General features: G+C 39.3%; 1 pseudogene; it reads left to right on the plus strand.

The window, feature by feature from the left end:
• Positions 1-1,640: 1,640 nt before the first annotated feature.
• The window catches only part of LOC137725982 (polyphenol oxidase, chloroplastic-like), a 19,311-nt pseudogene continuing 4,996 nt past the window's right edge, over positions 1,641-15,955 (plus strand).

The raw sequence follows: 15,955 nt of genomic DNA on the forward strand, positions 1-15,955 counted from the left end.
AAAAAGACCTTGAATGCATATGATATGTTGACATTAAATAGAGTCTAGAGACTAAAATTAAATTTTAATCTTGTATAAGACATTTTTCTAAACTTCATAAAAGGAGTGAAGTGTATATGATGTATCCAAAGTAGAAATAAAAAATATATATAAAATATTGTGCTCAACTTGAAAGTGAAAAATGAATTCTTATTTCGATCATTTCCTTCCATATCTAATTCTCTCAAAATAAAAGCTCATTACTTCTACGTACCTTGAATATGCCATGAATACCCTCTGCCTTGCTCACAGATGTGAATTGCATAATCGGGATAGCTAGGGCATATTTCTAAACTTCCACGCAGGATTAAACACTAGACTAAAACCACTTAAAAATCTCTCTGTGGATTCGAATGCAAATTGTGAGATTGGGACCTAATAACTATAGCACAAAAAAGTAATGGGTCGACGTAACCTTGGTATCGATACTTAATTAATCCAGACAATCAAGTTTTGTCATACTTAAATACTTTTTTCATAACAATAGTAATGCTGCAGATATTCCAATTCGAAGGAACACTAAGATTCTTGAGATATGTTTGTCTTCACAAAAATTATGATGTTTCCATTTTCTGTCACAACTTACCAATGATATTCAAAGTTCTCTTACTGATCAGTCCACAGAAGATAAAATAAAATGAGCAATTAGTCTAGGTAGCATGGTGATAATGGGTAAGAACATTCGGATAGATATAAACAGGAAAAGCTCTACCTTTACCGAGGCAAGAATATTGCCATCAGTATATCGTTTGGTATGCAGACGGGACGGGACGGAACGGAATGGGACGGGACGGGACGGGACAGGACGGAACGGAACAGTGCGGGAGCAAAGATGCCCTCGGATGGAAACAAGGAGGAAGAAGAAGGAGACGGAGAGGTTATAATTTTGTGTTCCACGGATGTGGAACGAGTCGTTCCAGGGGGGTGAGGTGGAACGAAAATTCACCCAAAACTCGTCCCGTGGAACAGCTCGTTCCACCCGTTTTAGGCGCACCAAACGTGGGACGGAACGCCTTGTCCCACTCTGTTCCGTCCCGTCCCACGTACCATACTCAGGCGACCAATCAAATCAATAGTTGTTTTTTTTTTTTTTTTTAAAGTTAATTAATTAATTAATTTTAACATCTTCAGTCTTTGTATAGTGGTCACCTAATATCAAGAAGATGAAGATTGGAGAAGAGAGAGAACTCCAAGAATCAAGAAGAAAAAGATTCAAGATCAAAGATCAGAGATTGAGAGCGGAAGCAACCAAGATCGAAGAATTTTACCGAGCGATTAGCTATACCGGCGAAGTTACCATGTAAACCTAACCAGAATAGCGTGGAAGAGATAGAGAGAGAGATTGAGAATGAAATAAAGAGGGCGCTTAGCTTTGAGAGAAAGATGAGTGATTAATGATGATTCACAATACAATGGTTCAGTCTCCCTTATATACTATATAGAAAATTATTAACCAAGTAATCTCATAACTATCTATTAAAACAAACTCACTGATCTATTGATAAGTGGCAGCTTATACAACCATTGGATTATTAACCTTAACATTTCGGCCATGATAAACAAGCGCAAACATGTCAAACACTTGACACAAGCAAAACCATATGGCTTCGGCATCCTCTCCCGCTACTGCTACCACCACCACCACCACCACCATGGGCACTTACTCTTCTCCGATCATCTCCGCCAATTCCTACTCTGCCTTCCTCCCAAACAAATCCCAACTTTCCTTCTCTGGAAAAAGCAAGCACTACATTGCACGTAGATCATCAATCTCATGCAAAGCCACAAACCCTAATCATAATAGGCAGAATGAGCAAGATCAACAATGTCCTAATTGGCCTGGGCGGCCTCTACGGGGCCACCACCCTCGCCCCAAAGCCATTGGCCTTTGCCAACCCGCTGGCTCCACACAACCTAACCCAAATGTACGCTGGCCCGCTGGAGGTGAAACTGTGGAGTTCTGTCCACCAGTCTCCACAAAGATCAAAACCTTCACTCCGGACCGGTCTATCCCACTGCGGACGAGGCCTGCCGCCCATTTGGTCACGGATGAGCACTACAAAAAAAATGGGCAATGAACACAATAAATTATTTGTGCCCTTTGAGGCCTAAGGGCACAAACATATGTGTCCATAGACCAATGGCAACAGTGCAGCAACTATTATATTGTCTGTGCCCTCTATGGGTGTCACCTTTGATGAAAGGGCCCAATATGGCTTTTTGTGCTCAAACAGTTCAACACAAATAGATGTCTTTTTGTGCCTACATTCTGACAGTCTGTCAGACAATCTGACAACCACCTTGAGGGCACTTTTTTGAAATTGTGCCTAATAAGCTGTATTTAAAAAAAAATTAAAAAAATTGAAAAATCAAAACAGGCTACAAACTGAAATTTAAGCAAAAACAAAAGATTAAAAATTTCATAAAATGAAAATAAACGGCTTCAGCTGTTAGAATGAACCAAACAGTAAAAGTGGAATATCATTAATGAAAGTATACAAGTATTCCTCAAAAAAAAAACATGTGTACTTTAGCCAGGCAAAACTGATTTATCCAACAGAGCTTAAGCAATCCATGCATCTCTACATCTAGCCAGGTAGAACTGATTTCGCCCATTTTTCCAACTTGGTGGATAATGCAATCATCATCCTGAAATCCAAACCAAAGGGAAAATGAAAATAAATTGTTAAGGACCTATTTCCAGTGAAGTTCAAGGACCAAAACTTTCAATCGGCATTCAAAACTCACAAGCACTGACGCATTGCAACTTTGTTATACTAAATAACAACGAACAAAACATGCAACTTAAATGAGCAGCTAAACCATCATTACTAGCAAACAAGATGTACAAAACAATACAAGTTTGGACAATCATTTAGCTTAGGTCAAATGCGGTGAGATAAATCTCAATGTTATGACATTAATTTCTAAGAAAGATAGCAAATGCTAAAAACCTTATAGGATCTGCAAAGCAGAGTCTAATAAATAAGTATTTTGAATTCTAACCTTGCTTATATTCCCCAGTTCTGCATCTCATCCAATCTTTGCTCCACAAACGAACTAATCCGGATGATATATGTGGTATTTGAACCTCTAACAGCCAAAGTCATGAATAGTACCAAAAATTAAAACGATCGATCGATTTCATCAACTTTAATCAACAAACACTACACGTAAATGTAGAACTACAAATATTTTAAACATGTAAAAGTAACTCATGGATGACAAAAATACAAAATTAATCTACAAAAGCAGAAAGTGGTGAAACGGTTCTATCAATTTCAAATCAAGATCAATCCCGACAAGAACCAACATAATCAGCCAATAATGCATATGAACCTTTGCCTCCTTTGAATCCATGGGACCTTAATTACAATGTGGGAACCCAACGATTTTTTAGCAAAAGAAGTGTCATTTCTTTGATTTTGGAGTAACAGTTGTTTTTTCCTGTCAATTAGTTGTCTGTTTTTTTTTAATTAGCTTATGAAAAAATGGCTTTAAGGATAATGCAAATGAGGCATCTTTCAAGGGGCATGTGGAATGTGTCTCCCACTATTTCAATGACTTTTTTTAATTACTATGATCTTCTACATCTCTCCTCTCACTTCATGAATTTCATTTACAAATTTCTCATTAACTAAGGCCTTTAGCATCATGCCCTTTTTTTACTAATCAGATATTACAATTTTACACTTGCTTAAATGATGAGTTTTATTATGGTACTAATAGTTATCTAAACCTACCACATAATGACTCGCACTTTTGCCTAAAATCGGATAAGACTGCCTTAGTATGTAAACCTGAGTGGAAGATTTCTGTAAAGTGAACTCACACATTTATCTTTTGTAGATGAAGGAATGAATGGAAGAAGATAACCAACTTCTGCACTACCTGTATGATTTGTTCATGTGATTGATCATGGGAAGTTTAGCTAGATCACAAAACTCAATCCATCGGAGTGAAATCGGATTACAGTTTAGGCCTCCACTTACACCGTCTGTCACAAGCCGGATGCTTGCATATGAACCTTACATTGTGGGAACCCAACTGAGTTTTTGGCATCTTTCATTAACTGGAAAATTTAAAATAAAAAATAAAAAACACTAATTATCCTGTAATCGTATCTTAATTTCACTGCCATTTCAAATTAAGGGAAAGAAAAAGTTGAAAACCACCTGATTCAACGAATATCCTGTAATCATACGACATGGAAATGAATTTAAATAATTAAATTAAATTCAACATTTTGGCTTGATTGATATTGGTCGAATATTTCCGATCTTTCTTTCCCCGGGGAAACAAAAGCGACTACAAGGAATTCTATTTTATTTATTTTCCTTCATCTTCTAGACAACCAAAACAGAAAACTTAAACAAAAAATGCCAGAAAAGTTGATGAAACAAACTACAATAAGCTATAAACATTAAAAATTAAATGACCAATTTAAAACAAGAATATTACATGCGACTAAACTTTGAAATTCCGAGCAGTCTCCCTGTGAGTAAACTGTGACATGCATACAGAAAAGAGAATTAAAATTCAAAATCTAAAATGGATCCCAAAACTGAAAGTTTTTATTTTAGAAAAGAACTTACACTGGAGGATAGCCCTGTTAGAACCGAAGAACAAGCACACGAGTTTCAGCAGTGCAACACTAGAGAGCTTTCACAATTCAGGGAGAATTCTTATTAGATTGAAATAACACTTGTGGCTGTTAAATAGCCTTACAATGAAACTAAAAAGATAACAACTGCCCACGATTTTACAGCTCCTAGAATCGTGGTAAAGACTACGTCAAAACAGAAAATGCATGCTTGTCCCTTAAGTATAGGGATTATTGAATAACAACCCTAAAAGCTAGGAACCCTAGCGATAACAGAAAAACCTATTAACTTTAACATCCTCCCTTAAACTGAATACTTCAAACATTCAGTTTACTTCTGAAAACTTGCAGACGCCCAGTAATCCTCGCAACTTCAAGAAAACATCACCCTTCAAAGGTTTTGTGAAAATATCTGCAATTTGTTCTAGAGTTGAACACTGTACCAGCTCCAAAACTTCACTTTTAACTAAGTCTCGAAGAAAATGGAACCTTATATCAATATGCTTACTACGACCGTGCATCACAGGATTCTTTGAAATTTTGATTGTTGAGACATTATCACAATACACTAGGCTGGGACCATTTTGTTCCTGACCAAAACTGTTAAGAATTCTTCTTAACCATACGACTTGACAAGCACTCGATGCTGCAGCTATGAATTCTGCTTCTGTCGTGGATAAAGTTACAACTGGCTGTTTCTTTGAGGACCAAGAAACAGCCCCTGAACTTATTATAAACACATAACCTGAGGTGCTCTTTCTATCATCTTGATCACCTGCATAATCGCTATCAGTATATCCAGCAAGCCCCTCAGTTCCTCCCTTTTTGTAGAATATCCCTAAATCAACAGTTCCTTTTACATATCTCAGAGCTCTTTTTACTGCCTGCATATGAGACTCAGTTGGTCGCTCTATGTATCGACTTATCAAACTTACAATAAACATCAGATTAGGTCGTGTAGCTGTTAGGTACATGAGACTCCCCACCATCTGCTTATAGACAGTGTTGTCCACCTCAATACCTCCCTTATCCTTCGTGAGTTTAAAGCCAGGAACTGCAGGATTTAGTACTGGGTTACATTGATCCATGTTGAATCTTTCTAAGACTTCCTGAGCATACTTCCGTTGGCTGATGAAGATCCCTCCAGAACTTTGATTTACTTCAATACCAAGAAAGTATCTCATTTTGCCAAGATCAGTCATGTCGAATTCCTCCATCATCGATTTTTTAAATTGTTCAAACATTGCATAATCATTACCAGTAAAGATAAGATCATCAACATAGAGACATACTATTAAGATCTTACCTCCTTCTGCTGATTTTATGAACAAAGTATGCTCATAAGGACACTTGTTGAATCCTTCCTTTATGAAATATGACTCTATACGACTGTACCAGGCTCGGGGGGCCTGTTTCAGTCCATATAAAGCCTTCTTGAGTCGATACACCTTTGACTCTTGGCCCTTCTGTTCATACCCCGGTGGCTGATCAACAAACACCTCTTCATCAATCTCCCTATGCAGAAATGCAGATTTAACATCAAGCTGGTATATCACCCAATTCCTTTGTGCAGCAAGATAGATGACAATTCGAATGGTATCCAGACGTGTTACTGGTGCAAACACCTCTGCATAGTCAATTCCATACTGTTGACAGTAGCCCTTGGCAACCAAACGAGCTTTGTACCTGTCCACTTTGCCATTCTCATTCAGTTTTGTCTTAAACACCCACTTCACTCCAATAGTTTTCCCTCCTGGTGGTAGCTCTATTAATTCCCACGTATTGTTTTTCTCTATGGCCTGTATTTCTTGATCCATAGCATGCCTCCACTTCTCAGACTTCACTGCATCTTCAAAGGTAATGGGATCTTGTGTAATACACAACGCCAAGTAAGCCATGCTAGCACCTTCCTCATCAAATAAGCCTTGACCCGTCTCATAATCTCTCATCCACACTGGTGGTCTTCGAGTTCGTCCCTCGTGGGGTGAATTCTCATTACTTTGTATGTCCCGTTCAACCAATGAGTCACTTGAATCCGAATTAGGTTCAGTTTCTCCCACAGCTTCATCTTCATCAAACTCGTGGTCATTCTCCTCCCTTGATGAATTATTCTCTTCATTAGTGTCCCACTCAAGTTCTGTCACTATGGCTTCCTTGTGACTGTCTCCCCATTTCCACTGTTGATCCTCTTCAAACACAACATCTCGACTAATAATTATTTTCTGCGAAACAGGTTCATACAATCGATATGCTTTAGATTCTTCACTCACCCCAAGCAAGATACACTTACAGCTTTTGGCATCGAGCTTCACCCTCCTATTGTCAGGGACATGAGCATGTGCAATGCAACCAAAAATCCTGAAATGATCCACAGATGGTTTATGTCCATTCCAAGCCTCCTCTGGTGTCTTGTTCTTTACAGCAAGGGTAAGGCATCGATTCAACACATGCACCGTCCAATTCACTGCTTCAGGCCAGAAAGTTTTAGGAATTTGTTTTGCTGACAGCATGCTTCGCACCATGTTCATGATGGTGCGATTCTTCCTTTCTGCAACCCCGTTTTGTTGGGGAGTATAGGCTGCAGTTAGTTGCCTGTGAATTCCATTCTCGAGACAGAAGTTGGCAAACTCATGCGAGATGAATTCTCCTCCTCGATCTGTCCTCAGACCTTTTATAAATACTCCAGTCTCTTTTTCAACCCGTGCCTTGTAGGATTTGAATACGCCAAAGGCTTCTGACTTTTCTACCAAAAAATAAACCCATGTTTTTCTGCTGAAATCATCAATAAACGTAATAAGGTACCTTTTATTGCTGTTTGAAGTAGGGTTTATTGGCCCACATATATCTGCATAAATCAGTTGGAGGATCTCGGAGGCTCTTCATAGGCTTTCTTTGGGAAATGGATCTCGATGTTGCCTTCCTACCAAGCAATCTTCACACACCCTTTGAGAGGCAATGAACTGAGGTAATCCTCTCACCATGTTCTTCTGTTGTAGTACTTTCAGCCCGTTCCAACTGAGATGCCCAAAACGATGGTGTCATAGGTTGGCTGGATCTGTGGTGAGAGAGGAGAAACACTTTTGTTCCTTTGGAGAGCAGCGAGTCAATACTGCAAACATTCGATTGTGACTCATCGTAGTTTCTATAATTAATCCTCTCTTAGCGTGAAAGATCTTGCATTTTCCATTTTGAATGAGAATTGTAAGTCCTTTCTCTTGCAACTGACCAATGCTCAACAAGTTGTTTCTCAAATCTGGCACATAGAAGACACTTGTGATCACATGTATGATGCCATTCACCTCCATTCGCACGCTTCCCTTGCCTTGCACAGTCAAACTTGAATCATTTCCCAACTTAACTGATTCTCTGAAGCTGTCATCAAGCTCACAAAACAGGTCCTTCTGGCCACACATATGATTGCTGCACCCGGAATCCAGAAACCAAATATGCTCCATTTTTGTCTCCTTGATATCCACGAGTGCCATCAGTAACATCTCTTCTTCTGTCTCCACAAAGTTTGCTTTCTCTTCCTTGGATTTCTTAGGGCACTCTCACTGAAAATGCCCTAGCTCATGGCAATTATAGCATTCTAGGGTTGACTTGTCAAACCCTCTACCCCGTCTTCTTCCTCTTCCTCGAAAGGTTCCTCGTCCTCGCCATCCTTGCTGGACTCCATGAGTGACTTGGAGGGCCTGTTCATCCACTATATGTCGGCTGATCCTTTGCTCGTGGACCAGTAGACTGCTTTGAAGCTCATCAATGGATAAGGTGTCCAGATCGTTAGATTCTTCGATGGAACACACCACATAATCAAATTTTGAAATCATGGATCTCAAAATTTTCTCTATGATTACCACATCATCCATCTTCTCCCCATGAGTCCTCATCTTGTTTGCTATGGCCAGTGTTCTCCCAAAATAATCATTTACTGTTTCTCCATTCTTCATATGGAGTACCTCGAACTCCTTGCGCAGAGCCAGCAACTGAGCACGTTTTACACGTGCAGTTCCTTGATACTTTTGCTTCAAGGAGTCCCATATATCTTTCGCAGTATCCTTCTTCAGGATAGTCTCCAATATTGATCGATCTATGGCTTGAAACAAATAGTTCTTCGTCTTCAAGTCCTTCAGCTTCAGTTCATCCATAGTCTTCTTCTGTACTTCACTAGATTCTGATCCTTCTGCTGCAGCAGTAATTCCATTTTCCACCAGGTTCCAATATTCTTTGGAACGAAGAAAGTTTTCCATCAGCATACTCCAATGGTCGTAATGACCATCGAACCTTGGAATAGCTGGTTGCACGAAACTGTTCTCGGAAGTCATGTTTGTTTCTTCACTCTAGCACCTAGGTTGCAAGCTGTTGATCAGGCCCCGTATCGGGGCTCTGATACCAGATGTTAGAACCGAAGAACAAGCACACGAGTTTCAGCAGTGCAACACTAGAGAGCTTTCACAATTCAAGGAGAATTCTTATTAGATTGAAATAACACTTGTGGCTGTTAAATAGCCTTACAATGAAACTGAAAAGATAACAACTGCCCACGATTTTACAGCTCCTAGAATCGTGGTAAAGACTACGTCAAAACAGAAAATGCATGCTTGTCCCTTAAGTATAGGGATTATTGAATAACAACCCTAAAAGCTAGGAACCCTAGCGATAACAGAAAAACCTATTAACTTTAACAATCCCACTAAGAGATGATCATCTTTACCTCTAGGGTCGAGGTCCAATTCTGCCAGGCTTGGCCGAAAACTGGCCAAAAAATCCACGGTCACCATTTCTTAGATATGAAATTGAGGAAATCCGGCTATGAATTTGTAGAAACTAACTTGGGGGTTGGAAAGAGGACAGAAAAAGAATTCTGGAGGTATAATTTGACGATCGTTGGTGATCGGGGGACGGCGGTGCTGTTGCGTGCAGAAGAAGGGGGAGAAAGAGGATACGGGCGGGGGAAAGGGAAGGTGGCTGAGGACAAGGAGAGTTTGAGAGAGAGAGAGAGAGGCGTAAGTAGAGAAAAAGTAAATCTAAAGGATAAAAAAAATAATATTTATTTAAATATATTAAATTAGAGGGCACAAAACGCTTTTATTGTGTGTTTGTAAATTAATAAAATAATATCTATGTCTGACATTAAAACGACACATGCAAGCTGGACACAAAATTTTGTGTTTAAAGTTTAGTAAGCACAAATACACGACACAAACTAATGTACTTTTTTGGTTAGAGGACACAATTGAGATATTTGGGTGTTCAATGGACCTTATAAAGCACAATTATGTATTTGTGCTCAATGAAAATGAGAAGGGCACAAGTCAATTGTGTTCTTAGCCCACTGTTCTTGTAGTGGAGTACTTGGCCAAGTTCAAGAAAGCTCAAGCCCTCATACGTGCCTTACCCGAAGACGACCCGCGTAGCATGGTTCAACAAGCTAAAGTTCACTGTGCCTACTGCAATGGTGCTTATCCGCAAGTGGGGTTTCCGAACATTGACATCCAAGCCACTTCTCCTGGCTTTTCTTTCCTTTCCACCGCATGTACTTGTATTTCTACGAGAGAATCCTTGGCAAGCTCATTGATGACCCAACTTTCGCTCTCCCGTACTGGAATTGGGACTCTCCTGATGTTATGTTAATAATTTGTGCTACAGCCTACAGAGCTAAAATTTCACAACATAAATATGTTTCTTTAATGGACCGCCCTTTTTTTTTTATTTTTTGTTTTTTGACAAACAACATATATAAACATATATCTTTATCTTTGGACATGATGTAGCTAGCAAATGATTATATAAAATTTAAGGAAAACTAATGAAAATGACTTGAAAATTTTGAGTTTTAACGAAAATGAAAAAATAAAGGGTAAAATAAATAGTACCAGAATTGACTTGTTAATGTAAAAATATGATTTTTCGTTAAAATGAACAGTACTATAAGCTTTTCTTTAAAATGCTCTCAAAACTAACTGCATTATATTCAAGTTGTAAGTGTACAATTTATCAATAATATACTTGTCCGTTGTACAGGTTTTCCAATTCCCGACATTTACACAAATACAACTTCCCCACTCTATGACAGCAGTGTGCTGGTGACGTTGGTGCCTAGGGTTTCTAACTCGCCTATCACCATTGGTGGGTTTAAAATCGAGTATTCTTCTTGATAAACAAATTAAGTATGGTTAAGTAATTAAATAATTTCATAGTGGAATGGCCTGCTTTCATGCATGCATGCTATGCATGTCCTTGTGTTTAGTTAATGTGATGTGTACCGGTGCATAATTTGGATCAGAAGCCATGCAATTGTTATGCTGGCTTTTCCAAACTTCTTAAACGTACGAGTTTGTGGGATTAATATTCCATTGTTTACTTGTACGTGGAAAAGTATCCGTAATTTTACTTGTTTCATCAATGAAACGTATCAATGCGTTTGAATATGTTTATATCTCTATCTTTTGTTGGAGATGGTCTTTTGCCTCATTAAAAGTGTATCTCTACCTTAATACTACTTAAATTGGAGCATCACTTAAAAGTATATCTCTACCTTCATAGTATTAGTAATTCACGAAATTTAAGGCTAAATGTTGGTGGCCACTGGACTCACTTTAAGTAATATGCTCCTTTTTGTGTGCGCGCGCGAATAAGAACTATGCTTCGTGAGCAATAGTGTATGCTCATGTGACCAGTCTATTCATGCAAATTGCAATGTATAGGATCAGTACTCAATAGTGAATAGTTATATCGCCCGCCCCTGTTTGAAAAATTAAAGGGATAAAATCTTGGCAGCCACTAGCTAGCTAGTGTAGAAACTAGGCCCACTACATCTTTTTCCAAACAAAGCTAATGCAGAGTTGAATACTTATACAGTAGAAGGAAACTCCGAGCAAACTTTGCTACTAAAAGCACAAATTTCAAACCTATTCAAGCCATCCACACTGTCAATTGTCGTTCTTTTGGTCCATGACTTAATCTCATATATGGATCAGGGGACGCACATATACTGACATCTATTTTATGGGATTATTTTATAACATTTTCAACGATCTGAACCGTTTATTTTTTAAATTTTTTTTTCCTCAAATATTATGTTTACCAAAAATTACTAAAATCTAAAACCATATGATCATTGGATCAAATGATACTCATTATAGAGTTTCTTTGCAAAATCGGATTGGTCTATTTTTTTCACTACAAATGAATATTTTAATGATTTTGAACTTCTCTAATTTTTTGTAAAGATGATCATTTATGAATGATGAATTGAAATATAACCTAAGTGGATTATAAAAGCAAGTTCCTCATAACAGTGTTGAATTAACCCTATGAGTTTGTAATTCTTATGAACCGAGTGAAAGAAATGGTGGATTGTAAAGGAAGAAATCGAAAAGAGAGATAGAGAGCTTAGGGCTGGGTTCGGCTTTTTGCCAAAACCAAAATCGAACTGAAATTTCGGTTCGGTTCGGTTCAATTTTTTTCAGATCGGTTTTGGCCTGGTTTTTTTTTTTTTTTTTTTTTTTTTTCATGTTTCCTTCCATGGCAAAAAAAATCCCTAAGAAAACAAAGCTTGCAGTCATTTTGTAATACATCTTCCAGAGGAGTATAAATAAATTCAAAGTCCCGTTCCAAATTTCCAATAGAATCAAAGACATTGACAATTGAAGTAGGATTAAATCTATATAATCTTCAAATCCATCTAGAAAAATTATAAGACACATTAAACCATTCATAAGCTTCAGAGTTCAGGTTGCTTGGCTGATAGTTGATCCCGGATTAAGCTTTCAAGGGAAGAAGATTGTCTTAATAAACTGCAATGATGCATTAGTTAAACATATTGAAAATCTTAAACCAAATAAGAGGAAATCTTTGGGTTAATAAAATCTATAAGCAACCAAAGTGGATAGAAGGCACACATCAGTTGCATTTGAAACCTTTGACCAAATCCCCCATCTTCAAAAACCCAATAATAATCGCATTCCACGACACTGCATTTCTCTGGGGCATCTGATCAAACAGCTTGTTGGCCTCCACCAAATCCCCAACACTAGCATACCCAACAACCATAATTGTCCAAGAGAAGAAACCACATTCTCTCAGACATTCCATCAAACACCTTGCAAGCGCAAACAATCTCCCTGCATTTCCCGTACAAATCAATCAAACTGGTGCCTACAAACACATCCCCGTCAACTCCACACCTCACCGCCGACTCATGTATTGCCCTTCCTTCCCAGACCCTCCCCTCACTTGCACACGCCTTAAAAGAGAGACGGGTACGTATACCTATCTGGAAGGCCCTCCTCCCTCTTCATCCGAACAAACAGATAATTAGAGCCAAATCATGTAGTTAGATCCATGCATTGAACCTTCATCAATCAAAACCCCATATGTTTTCCACTCACATACATCTACCTCAAAGATCCAAACAAACACATAGAGCAAACATTCAAACCAAACATCTAAAACTGTATAAAATAATGGAAAATAAAATCTGTAAATAAAGCAGAACCAATTTGAACAGAAAATCAAACACAAAGAAGTGAGAGTGTGAGACTAACCTTTTGCTGTCGAGACTTGAAACAGCGAGATGATAGACTGACGGTGAGGTGTGAGAGATTGAGAGTGAGAAGGGTCGCCGCTGGGAATGAGAGACAGAGAGTTTGAGAGAGTGATTGAAGACCGAGAAAGAGAAAGGAGGTTTAGGTCTCAGGTTGCTGCGCGAGATGTGAGAGACTAATTGACTAAGAGTGAGACGGGTCGGAGGTCGCTGGGAAGGAAGAAGACAAAGACTGATTATGTTGAGAGAGGGTGCACGGAGCGGTGGAGGCTGGGAATGAGATGAGAGGATCCAGACACAGACAGAGGGATCAGGGATGAGGGAATGAGGGATCGATGTTTAGCTTTAGGGTTTCAGACTGAAGTCACTGAACGTCGTCGACCAATACGAATACAAACTTTCAGGACGACACCCCGTTTCTATTACCAAATATAAAACGATGTCGTTTTTTACAACGTTTCGGTTCGGTTCTATTTTTTTTTTCAATTCAATTTTTTTTGTTCGGTTTGATTTTTTTGGTTTCAGTTCGGTTTCATTTTCGATTTTTTGAACCTTACAGAAAATCACCAAAGTCTCTAATTAACCAATCGAGGGAATACAACAGTACATGTACTAGTACATAAATAACTACCTATGCTTATGTGGCAATCCTACCCAACCTTCTCACTCCAGCTCATTACAACATAGAAAGATTATCTAACATCAACCAATCTTATAATGACATCTGTAATTTCAGTAATTTTGGTTATGTGCATCATGCGTAGAAAATTATAACCTAAATACATTATAAAAGCAAATTCCAATTCAACTATACAGAGATAAGTAACCATGGCTTCTATGTCACCACCACCACAAATATCATCCCCACAACTTCTCTCTCTCCTTTCTCCCAAAAGAATCACCACATTCCCTTATTTGGAAACCTTAGGCATTCGAATTTACGTGATGTCTCATGCAAAGCCTCAAACAATAGTAGTGACCAAAACAAAAACCCTTCCACTAGCTCCAACAATCACGACCATGAAAACCCTTCTCCAGTAAACCTAGACAGAAGAAATGTACTTATAGGCCTCGGAGGCCTATACGGCGGAGTGGCTGGTCTTTGCAGCGACCCCTTTGCTTTCGCAAAGCCAGTGTCTCCGCCAGACATAGCCAAATGTGCAGCTGCGGATTTACCAAGTGGAGCACTCCCAACCAACTGCTGCCCGCCAACCTCCCAAAAAATCGTAGACTTCAAATTCCCCTCCCCCGCTAAACTCCGTGTCAGGCCAGCGGCTCACGCGGTGGATCAAGCCTACTTCGAAAAGTACTCGAAAGCCATCGCGCTCATGAAAGCCCTCCTGGACGATGACCCGCATAGCTTCTCCCAGCATGCCGATGTGCACTGCGCCTATTGCAATGGCGCGTACGACCAGGTCGGCTTCCCCAACCTCGAGCTCCAAGTCCATCAATGCTGGCTTTTCTTCCCCTTCCACCGTTACTACCTATACTTCTACGAAAGAATCTTAGCCAAACTCATCGACGATCTGATGTTCGCGTTACCGTTTTGGAACTGGGACGCGCCAGCTGGCATGCAACTCCCTGCCTTGTACGCCAACCCCGACTCTCCCCTATACGACGAGCTCCGCGCTTCAAGCCATCAGCCGCCGACTCTCATCGATCTGGACTTCAACGGCACGGATGAAACAATGTCCAACGACGTTTAAATCGACGCCAACCTCAAAATCATGTATAGGCAGATGGTTTCCAACTCCAAGAAACCCCTGTTGTTCTTTGGTTCGCCTTTGAGAGCTGGCACTGAACCAGATCCAGGGTCCGGTTCAATCGAAGGTACCCCACATGGTCCAGTTCATAGGTGGACCGGAGATAACAGGCAACCTAATTTTGAAGACATGGGGAATTTTTACTCCGCTGCTAGGGATCCTATATTTTTTTCGCACCATTCGAATGTGGAATGTTTGGAAAAATATAGGGAACAAAAATAAAGATATTAGCGACAAGGATTGGTTGGATACGGGGTTTTTGTTTTATGACGAGAATGCTGAACCTGTTAGGGTTACGGTGAGGGACTCTCTTGATAATAAAAAGCTTGGGTATACGTATGAAGATGTTGAGATTCCATGGCTCAAGCCTAAACCGATGCCACGTCGGACAAAGCTTGCGAAAATGGCAAAGGCAGCTGGAGTGGCCAAGGCCGCTGAGACGACGTCATTAGGGAAGGTGGTGGCGGGTAAAGATTTTCCGATAAATTTGGAGACGAAGATGTTGAGAATCAATGTCAACCCAAAACAATAAGTAATCCACAACCCAATCTAAAGCCCAAGTCCATATCTAGTTTGATGATGTAATTGCTTACAATTGCAAAGTTAGGTAAGGTTGTGTGGAAAACAACATAATTAGGTGCAATTAATGTGTTTTGTGTGGTAGTTGAAAATCTTAGTTTAATTAAGTGTGTGGTGTAGCTTTCATTTGGTTTGCTATAAATACTCAAGTCCCCAAGCATTGTATATCATCCAAGGAAAAACAAAGCCTAGAGCTAAATAAGAAAAGTTTTGCTAATTAGTTTGTTTTGTGAGCTTTCTTTAAGAGTGTGCTCTATTTTCTTCTTCTTATGATCATTAGAGTTATCTTGGATACTCTCCTTATTCAACAATTGGTATCAGAGCCAGGTTGGTCAGGGATCGTTCTTGGTAGAGCATTGGTTGTAAAGTCTCTTGAAATTCTGAGTATGCTCTGTGGTTGCAGTTTTGACTGATCTTCCACATCAG

Source organism: Pyrus communis, chromosome 2 (assembly GCF_963583255.1).
Source record: "Pyrus communis chromosome 2, drPyrComm1.1, whole genome shotgun sequence".
In the NCBI taxonomy this organism is placed as follows: Eukaryota; Viridiplantae; Streptophyta; class Magnoliopsida; order Rosales; family Rosaceae; genus Pyrus; species Pyrus communis.